Below are 16,559 nucleotides of genomic sequence, written 5' to 3'. Positions count from 1 at the left end.
TAGTGATAAAACAAGACAAAGGAAACATGCAATGAAATGGAAAGATTTAGTAGCACAGAAAGCAACCAGTTCCTCCCAGTAAAAATTGGTAAAATTCTTGCACTTCATAATTCAGGAAGATATCCAATTTTTTTTGTTCCTCAACATGCTCTTTTTGGGTAAATGGCAATTACTAGGGTTTTTGTCAGTGTCTTTTGATTTCCAACATATTTGAAAACTTTATAATCTTTATGGCAAGAGGAGCTTTCAAGGAAGAGCTGTTGGATGTAGAGAGTGTATGTTTGCATGAGTTTTTTGATTTATGACTTAAGGGGATGCTTACTTACTTACTGTCCCAATTTGTTTGGTATTTCTCATGGAAAATGAAGAAACTGACATGTAGGAAATATACCATTTCAGTTGCAGATACCCTGACATATTTTAAAGCTTAATAGATGGAGTTATTCAAATGCAAAACAACTACATTCAAGTCAGTACATAAAAACATGTTGAGAATTTCCTTTTATCAAAATATGAGGCAAGACCCACTCAGATTCAAAACAATTACTTTTTGGGTAAACATCAAAAATAATTTTCTGTATTTGTTGGTGTTAGAATAAGGTGCTCTATCAGTGTAATACTTGAGAATGATATGCTCTAGTAGTATTTTGATGAATTACATGATTATAGTTAAAATGAACAATTTCATCATGCTTGAATTAATAATGGTACTGTGATTTGGCACCTACTCCTGGAACATTTTCTAACTCATCACTTCAGAAGACAGACCTATATAGTCCATCCATTGTTTTAGAAAATACAGGCTGATACACTGTTTCAAAAAAAAGGAGCAGGGGAAACATGTCAGCTATGGAAAGTAATGCATGCACATATTTTCATAACATCATTGCTTGATTACATTACCTCTTACTGCTTATTTCAATCTCTTGAAAAACACTAAGTCAGAAAATAGGCATTTCTGAACATTTTGTTGTTTACTAAATTTAATTGAAAATATCACATACCCTAAAGTACTCCTTAGACACAGAAATTGTATGTGTATGTGTGTTATTTTACATTTAGATTTAAGAGGATTAGGAAGGATAATATATAATCAATGCAACATTCATTTGGGTATCAATCAAGTAAAACACACACACAGAGCTGAACATTACATAATTTGAGTCATAAAGAGTACAAATTGTGAATTGATTTAATATATTCATAACTAAGTACTCTCCTTTAATGTAACTCACAATTCGTTTCACAAAATTATTTCATTCATTTTCTTTAAAACCTACATGTCTGGTTACATTTTCTTGAAAGATACATATAAAGGCTCTGTTTTAAGAATTTATATTTATACTCCACATCGTATATCTGAGATACTCAAAATTGACATTTTTAACATCGTTTTCTTACATATTTGAGTAACAATAAATTATTCTTCCTTCTTAAAATAATATGTTGATATTCTATTAAAGGTTAATGTAAATATACAGTAAACATTCAAAACCAATCTACACATCATATTTGTGTTTTTTACTTATTTTAAACTTATTTTTATATAATATGTAGGTTATATTTCACTTTTTAAGTTATAAACTGCATAAAATTGTGCATCCATTTTTCCATGCTCTTTTTTTTTTAAGTAGTCTCAAAATACCTCTGTGCTCTGAAATATTTCATCTGTAATTATTTTAGTGGTATCAATAGGAGAAAACATTTTATACTTTGCACATGGAGTATTTCAAAACTGGTATATCTAATTAAAATGTGTTATCTTTTTATCTTGATGGTCTTCATCTTTTTATGTATACATGTGTTGTTTTGAATCTGAATTGTAAAGTAAAACTAAGAAACCTTTATGTATCACTTTTATCAAAGACAGTTACATATAAGGCTATGTTTTTATCTCATCTTATATAAAACTAAGCAGTTGTTTGATCTCCATCCTTAGAAGGTAATTCAGACATAGTGATAAGAGAGGATTTGATGATCATTTAGTTAATTTGATTACCTTAGTCAAATATGATGTTTCAAACCTTGCAACTATACAGTATCTCAGAATGCAGTAGTTGGCAATTGTTAGAGGTTGGGCTCCCAAATTAGGGTGAAACTACTTTGGAGTTAAAGGAAAAAAAAGTAGTGTATTTTCCTGGATCATCCTTTTACTCAAGAGCAATAAGTTTGTCTTCTTAGAAGTTGTGTTTATTCACAAACATAAGCAGCTGTTAACTGAATTATACTTTTCTATAAATGTCAACCTTGTGTCATTCATGAACTCAGGGAACAAGTCATATTTAAGGTCAATGAATAATTGAAAAATTTTTATGTGTCATAGTATAAACAAGGTACTTCATTTCTAACTAGAACATACAGTTTCATTTTCTTAATGTTTTTTATTTTTATTTAAGTATAGTTGATATACAATCTTATATTGTTTTCAAGTATACAATATAGTAGTTCAACAATTGCCTATATTATTGAATTCTCATCCCCACAAATGCAGTTACTATCTGTCAATATAAGATGTTACAGAATCATTGGCTATATTCTCCATGCTGCCCTACCATCCCCATAACCAACATATATTATGATTGAGAATTTTTGTGCCCTTTTATCCCCCTCACTCTCCCTTCCCACTCACTTCAACCTCTCCCCAGTGGTAACCACCAGTCACTTCTTAGTATCTGTGAGTCTACTGCTGTTTTGTGCCTTCTGTTTTGCTTTGTTTTTATATTCTACAAGTAAGTGAAATCACATGGTATTTGTATTTCTCTTCCTGATTTTCTTCACAGAGTATAATACTCTCTGGATTTATCGATGTTGTCACAAATGGCAGGATTTCTTTTTTTATGGTTGAATAATATTCCATTGTGTATTTGTATCACTTCTTTATCCATACATCTGTTGATGAACACTGAGGTTGCTTTCATATCTTAGCTATTGTAAATAATGCAGCAGTAAACATAGGGATGCATTTATCTTTTCACATCAGGGATTTTGTTTTCTTTGGGTAAATTCCTAGAAGTGGAATTACTGGGTTTTATGGTATTTCTATTTTTAGTTTGTTGAGGAACCTCCACATTGCTTTTCATAGTGGCTGCACCAATTTACATTCCCACCAACAGTGTGGGAGGGTTCCCATTTCTCCTTATCGTCACCAGCCCTTGTTATTTCTTGTCTTTTGGGTAGTGGCCATTCTAACTGGTGTGAGATAATGGATACCTCATTGTGGTTTTGATTTGCATTTTCCTGAGGATTAGTGATATGAAGCATCATTTTATGTGCCTGTTGGCTATCTGTATTTCTTCTTTGAGAAAATGGCTGTTCAGATCCTCTGCCCATTTTTAACTGTGTTATTTGTTATTTTGGTTTAAGGCATATGAGTTCTTTATATATTTTGGATGTTAACACCTTACTGGATAAATCACTTACAAATATAGTCTCTCACCCTATATGTTGCCTTTTTGTTTTGTTGATGGTGTCCTTTGCTGTACAGAGGCTTTTCAGTTTGATGTACTCCCATTTGTTCAGTTTTGCTTTTGTTTCCTTTGCCCAGGAAGATGAATCCAGAAAAATTTCCTCATCCTTATGTTCAGGAGATCTTTGCCTATGTTTTCTTCTAAGAGTTTTATGGTTTCATGTCTTATATTTAGGTATTTAATCCATTTCAAGTTTACTTTTCTATATGGGGTTAGACAGTAATCTAGTTTCATTCTCTTGCATGCAGCTGTCCAGTTTTCCCAGCACGTTATTGAAAAGATGGTCTTTTCTCCATTGTATGTTAATGACTCCTTTACTATATATTAATTGACCATATACATGTGGGTTCATTTCTGGGCTCTCTCTTCTGTTCCATTGATCTGTGGGTCTGTTCTTGTGCCAGTTCAATACTGTTTTAATTACTGTAGCTTTGTATTATAGCTTGAAGTCAGGGAGCATAATACCCTTGACTTTTTTCTTCTTTCATGAGGTTGCTTGGCTATTTAGTATCTTTTTTGGTTCCATATAAATTTTAAGATTATCTGCTCTAGTTCAATGCCATTAGTATTTTTGTGGGGATTGCATTAACTAGTTTTGGACAGGATGGCCATTTTGACAATATCAATTCTTCCTATCCATGAGTCTGAGATGGATTTCTATTTATTTTTGTCTTATTTAATTTCTCTCTCTAATAAGTATCTTATAGTTTTCAGAGTACAGGTCTTTCACCTACTTGGTTAGGTTTATTCTTCTGTATTTTATTCTTTCTTGACATAATTTTAAATGGAATTATTTCCCTGATTTCTCTTTCTGCTAATTATTGTTAGTATCTATGCAACAGATTTCTGTATATTGATTTTGCATCCTGTAACTTTATTGAATCCATTTATTAGTTTTAATAGATTTTTTGTTGGAGGCTTTAGAATTTTCTATATGTAGGATCATGCCATATGCAAATAGTGACAGTTTTACTTCTTCCTTACCAACTTGGGTGCCTTTTATCTCTTTATCTTGTCTGATTGTCATGGCTAGGACTTCTAGTACTATGTTGAATAAAAACGATGAGAGTGGGTATCCTTGTCTTGTTCTTGATCTTAGAGGGAAAGCTGTCAACTTTCCACCATGAGTCTGAAGAACAGATTTTTTTAGCATGAAGAAATTGTGCTTTTATTAGTGCCTCACAGACCAAGAACAAATTATTAAGTCCTTGGAAGCTTGAATTGTTAGCTTTAAAAAGGAAAAAAAGTATTATTTGTTAATATGTTTGTTTTTTCAATGTTAGCACTAAAAACCAAATGTCTTTTACCAGTTAGTTCAAAATCATGGTAGACCGTGTCTTGTTTATAAACTCTTGATTGCTCTTAGCTACATTTCCTGCTGCTTTGAACTACAAAACTGTATGTCCTTAAGATTCTGTGTGTAGAGTCTTCTCCTCTCAATGTGACAAGTTAGGTAATAACTGAGCCATCTTCTCACTGAGGAATTGGGGGCAGCAGGATGTCTGGCGAAATGTTTACTAGAAGCATCTACTTGAACCCATTGGAGAGAGCTATAAATTGTAAAGTTTTTTTGGTGAAGATCAAAGCCAGGATGGAAATCCATAGAAGTGGGTTACTTTTTCCCTAGGGACCTTTGCAAATTCTCAAAGAATTAACAAGAAGACTAGAAGTTTTTTTGATCCTTTCATAGTTAGGAGCCACAGTTTAGAGTAGTATGCTCACAATGATAATGAACCTGGTATATCCCTTTATCTTTGAATTGGAACAAAAGAGGACTCCATCTAGAAGTAAAGGTGAACTAGAAGCAAATCAGGACTCATACAGGCTTTAGCTTATCTGCTAGTCATTTAGGTGACCCAGAAAATTACTGCTTAAATTGGATTAAGGTTTTCTAGATGTCAGTTTTTCTCAGGTGCCTAACAAGAGGAAAACATCCTAGACATCAAATTATATCTACACATGACTTATGAAATACAACATCAAGCATCAAATCAAAGATAACCAAAGAGACAAAAAAAATATGAGAACCAATAGAATAAAATAATGTTGAAAGAGGGCTATAAGGGGCCCCTGATATTTGAACTATCAAATATAGACTTAAAAAGAATGCTTACTATTGTTAAAAAGAAAACTGCTGGAGAGGGAGCTACTTGTACTGGGCCAAGCCACCAAACTGGGACTTATTGCCTAGCCGAATTGCAATTTCAACATGTGCCATGTAGTCTTACTAGTCAAAAAATTCTCTGTTAAACACCAGCAAGGTAATTTGTGCCTGAGCCCTCTTCATCTTCCAAAACAAAGGTAAGGTAATCTGCATGATTAGACTCCCTGCTGTCCCCCCCAAGAAAAAGTGACCTTGCCTGAAATAACCCTTTCTTTTCTTTTGCTAATAACTTCGTGCCTTTTCCTCCTTCCTATGAAAACCTTCCATTTTGCAATTTCTCCAAACATCCAATTCATGAATCACTTAATAAAAACAATTAGATCTTCAGATTTACTTGGTTGAATTTTGTTTTTAACAATGTATTTAAAAACATAGTTGAAGTATTCTTAAAACATACTTTTATACTTAACATACAAGATTAACAATCTTGACAGATAATTTTAAATGATAAAAAATTAGAAGATTTAAACAAATACGAATTCTGTTAACTATTAATAAGAACTATAAATTGTAAGAGGATAAAGAAGCTTACAGATAGGTTTTAGATAGGCTTAACAGCAGAGTAGATGTTAATAAAAGAGAAGTAGAGATTTCTAAAAGTGATCACAAGACCACAAACAATAGATTATTATTGAGAGACAAAAAGATCGAGAACTTAGAATATAAGAAACAGAAGACACAGCAATTAGACTTACTATACTTGGAGTCAGAGTTTCAAATGATGAAAACTGAGAAAATTCTAAAACATATTAAAAATAATTAGTTCATAGATTTAAAGGACATACAAACCTTAAGCAAGATCCTAAACAGAAACCCATATTTAGATAATTCATAGGAAAGTTGCTGAAAACCAAAGACAAAGAGAAAATCTTAGTCATTCAGAAGGAAAAAAAAAGAGGGAAAGAGATTACTTATTTGGAATAAGTTGAGACAGTTATAGATGACTCCCAAACAGAATAAATGGGAATAAGAGTGAACTATTTTTAATCTGATGAAGAAAAATAACAACTAATGTAAGATTTTTAAGGCCACTCAAGATTTACATGTACAATAAAGATGAAATAAAAGTACTTTTTAGACAAATTTGGAATATAGAGATAATAAACTGAATATTTGACTCCCCTTATGAACCAAGATTTCAAAAGGTATAACTATTAATAGTATTAAAAAAATTAGACTGTTCTGAGTAAACCATAAGGCTATAGTGAATTTATAACCAGTAAATATTTATCTTATGTGGATACAGTTATGGATATTTTATTTATAATATATAAATAATACATACACACTATGCATTAGAGTATGATAGAGAAACATAATTTAGAGTAAGACAGGAAATCTGCTACGTAAAACATATGCTTTGTTGGACCCCTAACCTGCATAACTCACAAAGAACTGACTTGCCATGGAATAAAGGTGTAAAAATAAGACCTGAAACCATGAGACTGCTAGAAGAAAACTGGGAAAAATCTCCTTGACCTTGACTGTGGCAGAGATTTTTTCAATATGACACAAAAACAAACAACAAAAGCCAAAAATCATTAGGTGGGACTACATCAAGATAAAAAGTTTCTGCACAGCAAAAGAGACAACAAAACTAAATGGCAACCTAAAGAATAGGAGAAAATATTTACAAACCACTTACCTAATGAGGTGTTAGCATCCAAAAGACATAAGGATCTCATACAACTCATCAGTAAATAAAACAAATAATCCAATAAAAAATGGGGAAAGAAACCTGAATGCACTTTTTCCCAAAGACATACTAATAGACAACAGGTACGTGAAAAAGTGCTCAACATCACTCAACATCAAGGACATGCACATCAAAACCACAGTGAGATAACATCTCACACCATTCAGAATGGCTAGTATCAAAAAGATGGATAAAAGTGCTGGCCAGGTTGTGGAGAAAAGGAAACCCTTTGCACTGTTGGTGGGAATGTGAATTGCCACAGTCACAATGGAAAACAGTACAGAGATTACTCAATTCATAAAAAATAGAATTACCATATGATCCAGCAATCCCACTTATGAGTATCTCTGCAAAGGAAATGAAATTGCTATCTCAAAGAGCTGTCTGTACTCCAGTGTTCATTGCCGTATATTCACAATAGCCAAGACAACTAAGGGTCCATCAATGGATAAATGAGTTGAGAAAATGTAATGCATGTACATAGATACACTCACACATCCCCACAAACAATATAATATTAGCCAGCCTTTAAAAAACAAAGTCCTCTCGAGGCTGGCTGTCTCTGGGAGGGCGGAGGGAGACTCTCTAGGCGGGGGCCGGGCCGGGATGGCGGCAGCGGCGGGCGGAGCCGGGGCTGGGGTGTCCCAGGAGAAGCAGTTCCCGCCGGCGTTGCTAAGCTTCTTCATCTCCAACCCGCGCTTCGGGCCGCGCGAAGGAGAGGAGGAAAATAAAATTTTGTTTTATTATCCAAATGAAATAGAAAAGAATGAAAAAATTAGAAATGTCGGATTATGTGAAGCTATTGTGCAATTTACAAGGACCTTTAGTCCATCAAAACCTGCAAAATCTTTACTTACACAGAAGAATAGACAGTTCTTCAATGAACCAGAAGAGAATTTCTGGATGGTCATGGTTCTTCGGAATCCTATAATTGAAAGGCAAAGTAAAGATGGAAAACCAGTTGTTGAGTACCAAGAGGAGGAATTGCTGGACAAGGTTTACAGTTCAGTGCTGCAACAGTGCTACAGCATGTACAAGCTATTTAATGGTACGTTTGTGAAAGCCATGGAAGATGGAGGTGTCAAGCTCCTAAAAGAAAGATTAGAAAAATTCTTCCATCGGTATTTGCAAACGTTGCATTTTCAGTCTTGTGATCTGCTTGACATTTTTGGGGGAATCAGCTTCTTCCCATTGGATAAAATGACTTATTTGAAAATCCAGTCGTTTATTAACAGAATGGAGGAAAGCCTGAGTATAGTCAAATACACTGCCTTTCTCTATAACGATCAACCCATCTGGAGCGGATTAGAGCAGGAGGACATGAGAATGTTACACAAATACCTCACCATGTCTCTATTCTCGAGGCACATGGAACCTGAGTTGGCAGGAAGGCATTCTTCAATAAGGTCAGAAATGCCAGGAAATCTACAGCATTATGGAAGATTTCTTACTGGACCCTTGAACCTTAATGACCCAGAAGCAAAATGCAGATTCCCTCAAATTTTTGTGAACACAGATGAAACTTACGAGGCACTCCACTTAATTGTTTATAAGGCCATGAGCACTGCTGTGTGTTTTATGATTGAAGCCTCTGTACAGCCTACATTGGATGCCAAAGACTGGATAGCATTGTTGGGCCCCAGCTCACAGTGCTGGCATCTGACATTTGTGAGCAATTTAACATCAACAAAAGAATATCTGGATGTATTACAGTAGTATTACAGTAGTAACCCACTTGTCTGGAGGTCAGATTTCCAGCACCCTCAGCCCTCCAGAACGTGGCTGCTAACCCTGAAGTCTGAGACGGAACCCCAGTTTAAGTTTATCTACTTCAACCATATGAACTTAGCAGAGAAAAGTACGATTCACATGAGGAAAACACCCAGTGTGTCACTTACATCTGTTCATCCAGATTTAATGAAGATTTGGGTGACATCAACAGTGATTTTGCTAGGGTAGATGAAGATGAAGAAATCATTGTGAAAGCAATGAGTGATTACTGGGTTGTCAGGAAAAAGTCTGACCAGCGGGAACTTTATGTTATTCTGAATCAAAAAAATGCAAACCTGATTGAAGTAAATGAAGAGGTAAAGAAACTTTGAGCAATGCAGTTCAATAACATATTCTTCTTGGATTGATAATTGCTCGCCAAAACGTCTTTTAGAAAACAAAAAACAACTCAGCAAGCATTTTGTTTACCACTGTAGGTTATTGGTCATATTAGTGACGATTAATGACAATAGTAAAGCAATACTTGTTCTGAAGAATATCAAATTTCTACTCGGTCCGATGATCCCGAGGTTTTTAGATTTTACATATTTATCTGGAAGCAATTAAGGTAGTCGGTTACATCTCTGTCATTCCATTCTTTTGACAGTATGTGAATATTTTACTGGAAAATAAGACTAATAAATTGTTAAAGTTTTTAAAAAAAAAAAAACGAAGTCCTCCCATTTGAGACGACATGGATGGACATTGAAAGCAGTATGCTAAGTGAAATAAACCAGGTACAGTAAAACAAATACCATGTGATCTCATTTATATGTGGAATCTAAGTCACGAAGCACAGGAGATTGACGGTTGCCAAAGGTTGGCTGTTGGAGGTGGGGGTTATATGAGGAGATGATGGTTAAAGGGTACAACTTAGAAGAAATGTGTGAAAACCATATTAACTACTAGGTTATAAGGTGTGCTTAGTCTTGTAATCTTCATGCATATGTCTGACATTTGTAAGTTAATTTGTATGTTGTCTGAGATAATAGTGATTATATTACACATTTTAAAATTCTAAATGTTAATTAGTATTTACTGACTGTTCAGAATAGTAGTATATTTTCACTGTAGGAGAAATTCAGAAGCAAATAGAGTAATTTAAAAATGCTGATTATCACACCAATCAGAGATAAATTTAGTGTATTTTTTCTACCAATATATACAAATTCAAAGTGAGATTAAACTGTAATTTTAGATATATCATAGGGCCGTCAGTAGGAGTAAATGAGAGCAAGTAACAGAGTGCCTTGTACACCACAAGTGCACAATAACACAGCTGTATAAGGTAGTGTATACAGTTCTTAAACATACTTTCATACTAGACTGCATGTAATGAACATTTGTTGTGAATATTCATTTAGCACCATTTTATAAAAAGGATTGGACTATATTTAGTTCTACAGATAAATCTAATTAATTTTCCCTATTACTAGAAATAAATTATTTCTATTTTTTTATTATAATAAACTATGAGGAAGATAACCTTATTTATTAATATTCCTAAAGAAAATATATTCAGTGATACCTTCTTCAGTTAATTTTTAGCCTGATTACATGAATCTCTGATATGCTGCAGTATAATTCAAACTTTTACCATTTCCATACAAAACAAGTACCTCACACAAATCTGTTAGGTATGTTCTTTCTATCCTTTGTGCTATGGTAGTCATATATTTTATGTCTTAAAAATATTGTTATGTCATACGCCACTTGTAAATTTGTTACTGCTTAGCTGCAATCTACCCTGCACCGCCTTGCTTGGTAATACTGGAGCTGGGCCCTGAAAACATTGCTTCTCCAGCTGGCTCAAGGAGAGGCTTTGCAGGAGGGGGACTGACAGGTCACTGTAGCAGAGAGCCAGGGACGAGGCATGTCTTTCACATTCTACTGTGCTTTGCTTTTTGCTCATATGGCAGTGCTTCCAGAAGCATGTGGGATGATGCACAATGGCTCTCAAACTACAAAGTATCACCAGAAATATGCAGCTTTCTGCTCACCAATCCTAGCACACTACGTAAGGACCACCTTTGTCCCATGGCATCCAGTGAACTTCATCATCCAGTAAGCCTCTGCTACTGACTTCAACAAGTTCTGAATCTCAGCCTGGTGGTGACTGTAGCAAGCAGGGGTCTTCCAAGTTTATTTTTTGCTTGGGTAGTCTTCCTTAGCCTCCAAAGTAGAAGTTTCTCCTGTTTGCTATTCCTATACTGTTTAAAGTTCTTTTAACCCACTTGAGTAGTTAACCATCTTTTATTAATGAACAGTTTTTTTATATTAATATAAATTAACTTATATTCAAGTTGTTCTTGTTCAAATTATTATTTTGTTTCCTGACAAAACTTGATCCATATTGTAATGTTAAAGTTAATAACTGATTTCTATTTACTTAACATTTGTTAACATAAATATATAAACATATATTTAACATTTCTGATTTTATTCCAAGCTGAAGCTTGAGCTTCCACCAGAGGACATGTTTTCTCATCGTAATGAAATATATTTGGTGTTTTGTGGAGTGTAAATGCAACAGATACAAAGTTTTTTGTTTGTTTGCTTTGGTTTGAAAACTTATTTATTTTGCCATTATCTTAAAAGCATATTCCAATTGGATATATATTTTGAGATTAATATATTTTTTCCCCTTTCAGTACTTTAAGCATTTCAGTCTATTGTCTTCCAGCTGCCAAAATATGGTTAATATTCAGCCATCAGTATATGGTTTAAGCAAAAGTAATATGACATTTTACTTCTGGGTGCTTATAGAATTTTGATCTTATTTGATTCTTAGTAATTTGACCATATTAGTTTTCTTTGTATATATCCTATGGGATTCACTAAGATTCTTGGATCTGTGGCTTGAGTCATTGGATCCTTCAATTTTTTTTTCCTCCTGTTTCATTCTTCTCTTGTTCTAAGTATCTAAAGTTTATCTCATCTTTTGGTTGAGTCCCACCTATTCTTTTCATCTGTTTTTTTTCCATTTAGTTTTGTCTCTGTACTTCAGGTTAGGTATTTTCTGTTGACATCTCTTTCAGTTCACTAATCCTCTTTTTTTGTTGTTGTTGTGTGCAGTCTGTTGTTAAACCTATCCCAAGAGATCACCACCAAAAAAGAAAGTTCTTAGTTTTTTTTTTTATTATGAAGTCAGAATCTACATATGGTTTTCAATTCAGTGACTGTTGACAAATGTGTGCTCCTTGGTACAGCAACAATAAGATATAACTAATTTTAATCATTTCAGAAATTTCCTTCACATCTACTTTCAGTGAGTTTGCACATCTTGTATGTAAGAAATTTTTCTCTTTTCTGTAACTATAGGTTGATTATCCCTGTTTTTGAACTTCATATAAATATAACCTCACAATCTGTGTTCTTCGTGTCTACCTGCTTTCTTTCAACATGTCTCTCAGATTTATTCATGTAGTTACAGATAGTAGTACTTACTACTACTGTTACTACAGGGTAATATTCTACTGGATGAATATATCACAATTTGATTACTTGCTATCTGAGAGATGGACATTTGTGTTGTTTCTGGTTTGTGGTTAGTATGAATAAAAGAGATACTCAAATACTCTTAAATAAGTTTTTCTCTTTTTTGTATATACCAGCTTTCATTTATCTTGAGAAAATACTTAGGAATGGAATAACTGGATCATATGGTAAGTTCATGTTTAAGTTTGTAGGAAACATACAGTTTTCCAAAGTGGTTGAACCAATTTATATTCCCACAACAGTTATTCAGAGTTCCAGGGGCTCTACATTTGACTAACATTTGGTGTTGTCTGTCATTTAATGTTTTTAACTCTTCTAGGGACAGCATAGTGGTATCTCATTGCCATATTAATTTACATTTCCCTGATGCCTAAAATGTTGGGCACTTTTCTTGTGCTTATAGCCAATCATTTGTCTTCCTTTTTGAAGTTCCTCAAGTAATTTTTATTAGGTTATCATTTTTTGTTACTTATCATGAGGAGTTGTTTACACGGCCTAAATCTAACTTCTTTTTCAAATATATACATGTTACAAATGTTTCCTCCCAATATTGACTTGCCTTTTTATTTTCTTAATGGTGTCATGGGAAGAACATTTTAATTTTGATAATGTTCATTTTATCCATAATTTTTTCTTCGGTGGAAACTATACTCATGTTTTCCCCCAAAACTTTATAGTTTTGTTTATGTATTTGTGTCTGTGATTTATATAAAATAAAGGTTTTTGGTATGGTATGAGGTAGATGGGTCAAAGTTTTTGTTTTGTTTTTATTTTCCCGTACATCTATTTAGCTGTTCTGGGATCATATTTTTAAAGATTTCTTTTCTTTCTTTAATGCCTTTCCCTTTGATGAGATCAGTAGACATTCTGGACTCTATTATGATTAACTTAGGGCAAATTGACATCTTAACAATATTGAGTCTTCCATTTCATGAATATATATCTACGTTTGGCTTAGGTGTTACTTATCTAGAAAAATTCCCAGACCAGTGTTTCTGACCCCTTGCTGGCTTAAGTGATCTTCATTTCTGCCCTCATGTGTGGAAATCATATATTTATACAACCTATTGATTTATGCAAGTAAATTATACTTAATCAAGGGCCATATGTTACTTATTTCTCTATCTTCTGTTCTTAGGAGAAAGAAGCTGGCCCAAAGAAGGCATTATTTATCTAATTCTTAGGATTAAGTTGTTTTGTGATGCTTTTAAAGTATGCAGGTAGACAAACTTAGTTTCTATAATCTTGACACAAATAAAAATAGAGTTTATTCTTTACAAATGATAACAGTCATCACTAATGATAGTTTAGGAGAAAATTTAGAAAATGTATGCCTATTTTGAACCTAAGATGAGTCTTAATCTTCAGTCTGAAAACATAAAGTTAAGTACTATATACCTTACAAATGTGATTGGTATGATTACAAACTTCATTTAAACAATGTTCTTTCACATTTATAAACATACTGAATTGCAATAATATATATACATATATAAATTCACTTCTATTTTTTATTGGTTTCCTTGTATCTTTTAAATCATTAATAACTGTTATTATGGAGGCATATGTATGTACCTGTAAATATATATCATTAATTCATAAATGCTTCCTGTCATCTCTCTCTTTTTACTCTTCTTCTAGTTTTAGTATATGCAACTTGACCCTTTTACTTCTAGCCCTATTCTTTGATTCCTTTTTCCCTTTCTAGTCCTTCTGAATGAACTTCACTTTATTTTCCATTTCACTGGCTAGTTCTTCAGTTCTGTTTGAACCATGTATCAAGTTCTTCATTTTAACTGTGATATTTTCACACCCAGAATCCCTAGTTGTTAATGATTGTTACATTTTATTATTTTTTTATTTCTGTTTTGGGTTTAAAGTATCTTCTAACTTAAATGTTGTTAAATCAGCTTCAATCTATAGTTTATCATCCTTTATATTTGTTGAGCTCTCAAAACTTTTTACTTTCCTTATGAGTTTGTATTGACTCTGGGGATTATTCACCTTTGCTGGGTTGTGTGCTTGGGGATAGGGCAACAATCCATGTCTTGATGTTTGTTCCTCTTGGTGACTTTAGTGGGCAGTGGGCATGCCAGAGCACAAAGCACCATCAGGGGATAATTTGTACATTTACCTAGACACTGTTCTTTTTTTTTTAGGAGAGCAAGGCAGAAGCTTTTATTTAGAGAGAAAGCCAGAGGACAGAGGTCCCGGCTCACGCCAGGAGGGGAGAAGAGAGGCCCCAGACACTGTTCTTTTTAAGGAGATATTTCCCCGCTGACCCTTCCCTAGCTAGCACAGTTCTTGCAAAGAGCAAAGTGAGGGAAAGAAAAGGGCACACCTCCACCAAAACTAGGAGCTGTTTTACCTAAATCAATACTGTCTGAACTGTTTTTACTCCAGGTCTTCCACCTTTCATTCCCTCTTTAACCCCACTCTCTACACTCCCCTACCCAAAAATAGCCCTAACCATCTTCTTTTGCCCCCACAGATCTACTAACCCCTCTATGACTTTTGCTAGCTGAGAGATCCATTAACCTATCTTTCTGAAACATCTTCAGGGTTGGGTTATAAGAAGGAGCTAGAAGGTCATACTATTTCACCATTTTCTCAGGAACTAGAACTTGGGACAGTCCCTTAAAGAATAAATATAGAGACATATAAATTAATACCTTAAATTCTTCTCATGAGTGTAGAATCTCAAGTTAAATAGCATGCAAAAATTAAATGAGCAACGTTTTTCCCCACAGTTCTTGGAGAACAGATAATGGAATATATCTTTTTTCCTTGTATTTCCCATATATCAGGATTTTGCTCAGAGTGGGAATCCAGAAATGTTAAGTTGCCTGTATATAAATTTCTATGTAATATTATTAAGTTTGAAAGATCTTATTACCAAGTTGATTGTAGTAGCTGTGCAAAACAACACTAAACATTGTATAGTTTTACAGGGTGAACTCCAGAATAACTCCAGTTGAGCATTGAAGGCATAAATCACACTATGACTGCCTACACTGTATATCCTTCACTGATAAATATGGCCAAAACTTCAATATATACCATCACACACACAAAATCTGATGTTTTAATGGTTTCTTAAATATTGATTTTGGTTTTTAGTAATCTGATATATTTCTGTAAGTTTTTGAAACAAGTGAGTGGTAATAGATGTGAGGATTTATATAAATTTGGTCAACAGTTTTAAGAAAAGTACAATCTGATAGTGACTTTGATTTTCTCCAGTTTAATATATTTAGAAAAGGAGGGGGAAATTCAATGAGAAGAGATCACATTCACTCATCCACTTAAAATCAGTGCTATCTTTCCCAGGGATAAAAGACTTACAGTTGCACTGTTCATTACTTTGGAAGTGTCACATTTCCTAGTATGACAAGATGTATTATGGTTGGGAAGTTGTACAGATGCAGAGAAATCTGTTTCCAAGTTTCTCATTTGACTTTCTCCGCTTCTGCCTCTTTGTACTTTAGTGGCCAACCTTGAGATAATGGGATTACTTTATGCCTTCCACATCAGGCTCTGGATGAGTGCACAGAGGCCATTGGCAGGAGAAATAAGATGGCTGTAAAAATGCAAACATTGGAAGTTAAAAAAAGGTGCACCCAATAACTTGCCCTTAAATTTAAAGGGAACTAAATGAGGAACTTCTGGCCAATTTATCTTGCTGTTTACTGATAACAAGTCACTTTGTTTTTATGTGCTCAGTCTAGTATTCCATAATTTATTTGAAAGAAGATGAGAAATAATGTAGATAAATGATGAAGTGTCAGGGCCTGACGCTCTTAAATGAAGCTATTATGGTCAAAGAGAAAACGTAAAACCTGCGGCTCATTATGAGAGTGTTCTACTTGTCAGTTAAGTGAAAAGGCCTGGAATGATTTCCAGTTTATTTGTCATTGCAGTTATTAAAGCTGTCTTTCTGGTGCCATGAAAATGAATTGAAGAC

The 16,559-nt window shown here is 33.9% G+C and overlaps 1 pseudogene; it reads left to right on the top strand.

The window, feature by feature from the left end:
• The first annotated feature begins 7,931 nt into the window (after nucleotides 1–7,931).
• LOC108386731 (vacuolar fusion protein CCZ1 homolog) lies at nucleotides 7,932–9,480 on the top strand (annotated as a pseudogene).
• The last annotated feature ends 7,079 nt before the right edge of the window (nucleotides 9,481–16,559 follow it).

Source organism: Manis javanica, chromosome 7, assembly GCF_040802235.1.
Source record: "Manis javanica isolate MJ-LG chromosome 7, MJ_LKY, whole genome shotgun sequence".
Lineage (NCBI taxonomy): Eukaryota > Metazoa > Chordata > Mammalia > Pholidota > Manidae > Manis > Manis javanica.
This window is presented reverse-complemented; position numbering and strand designations above follow the sequence as displayed.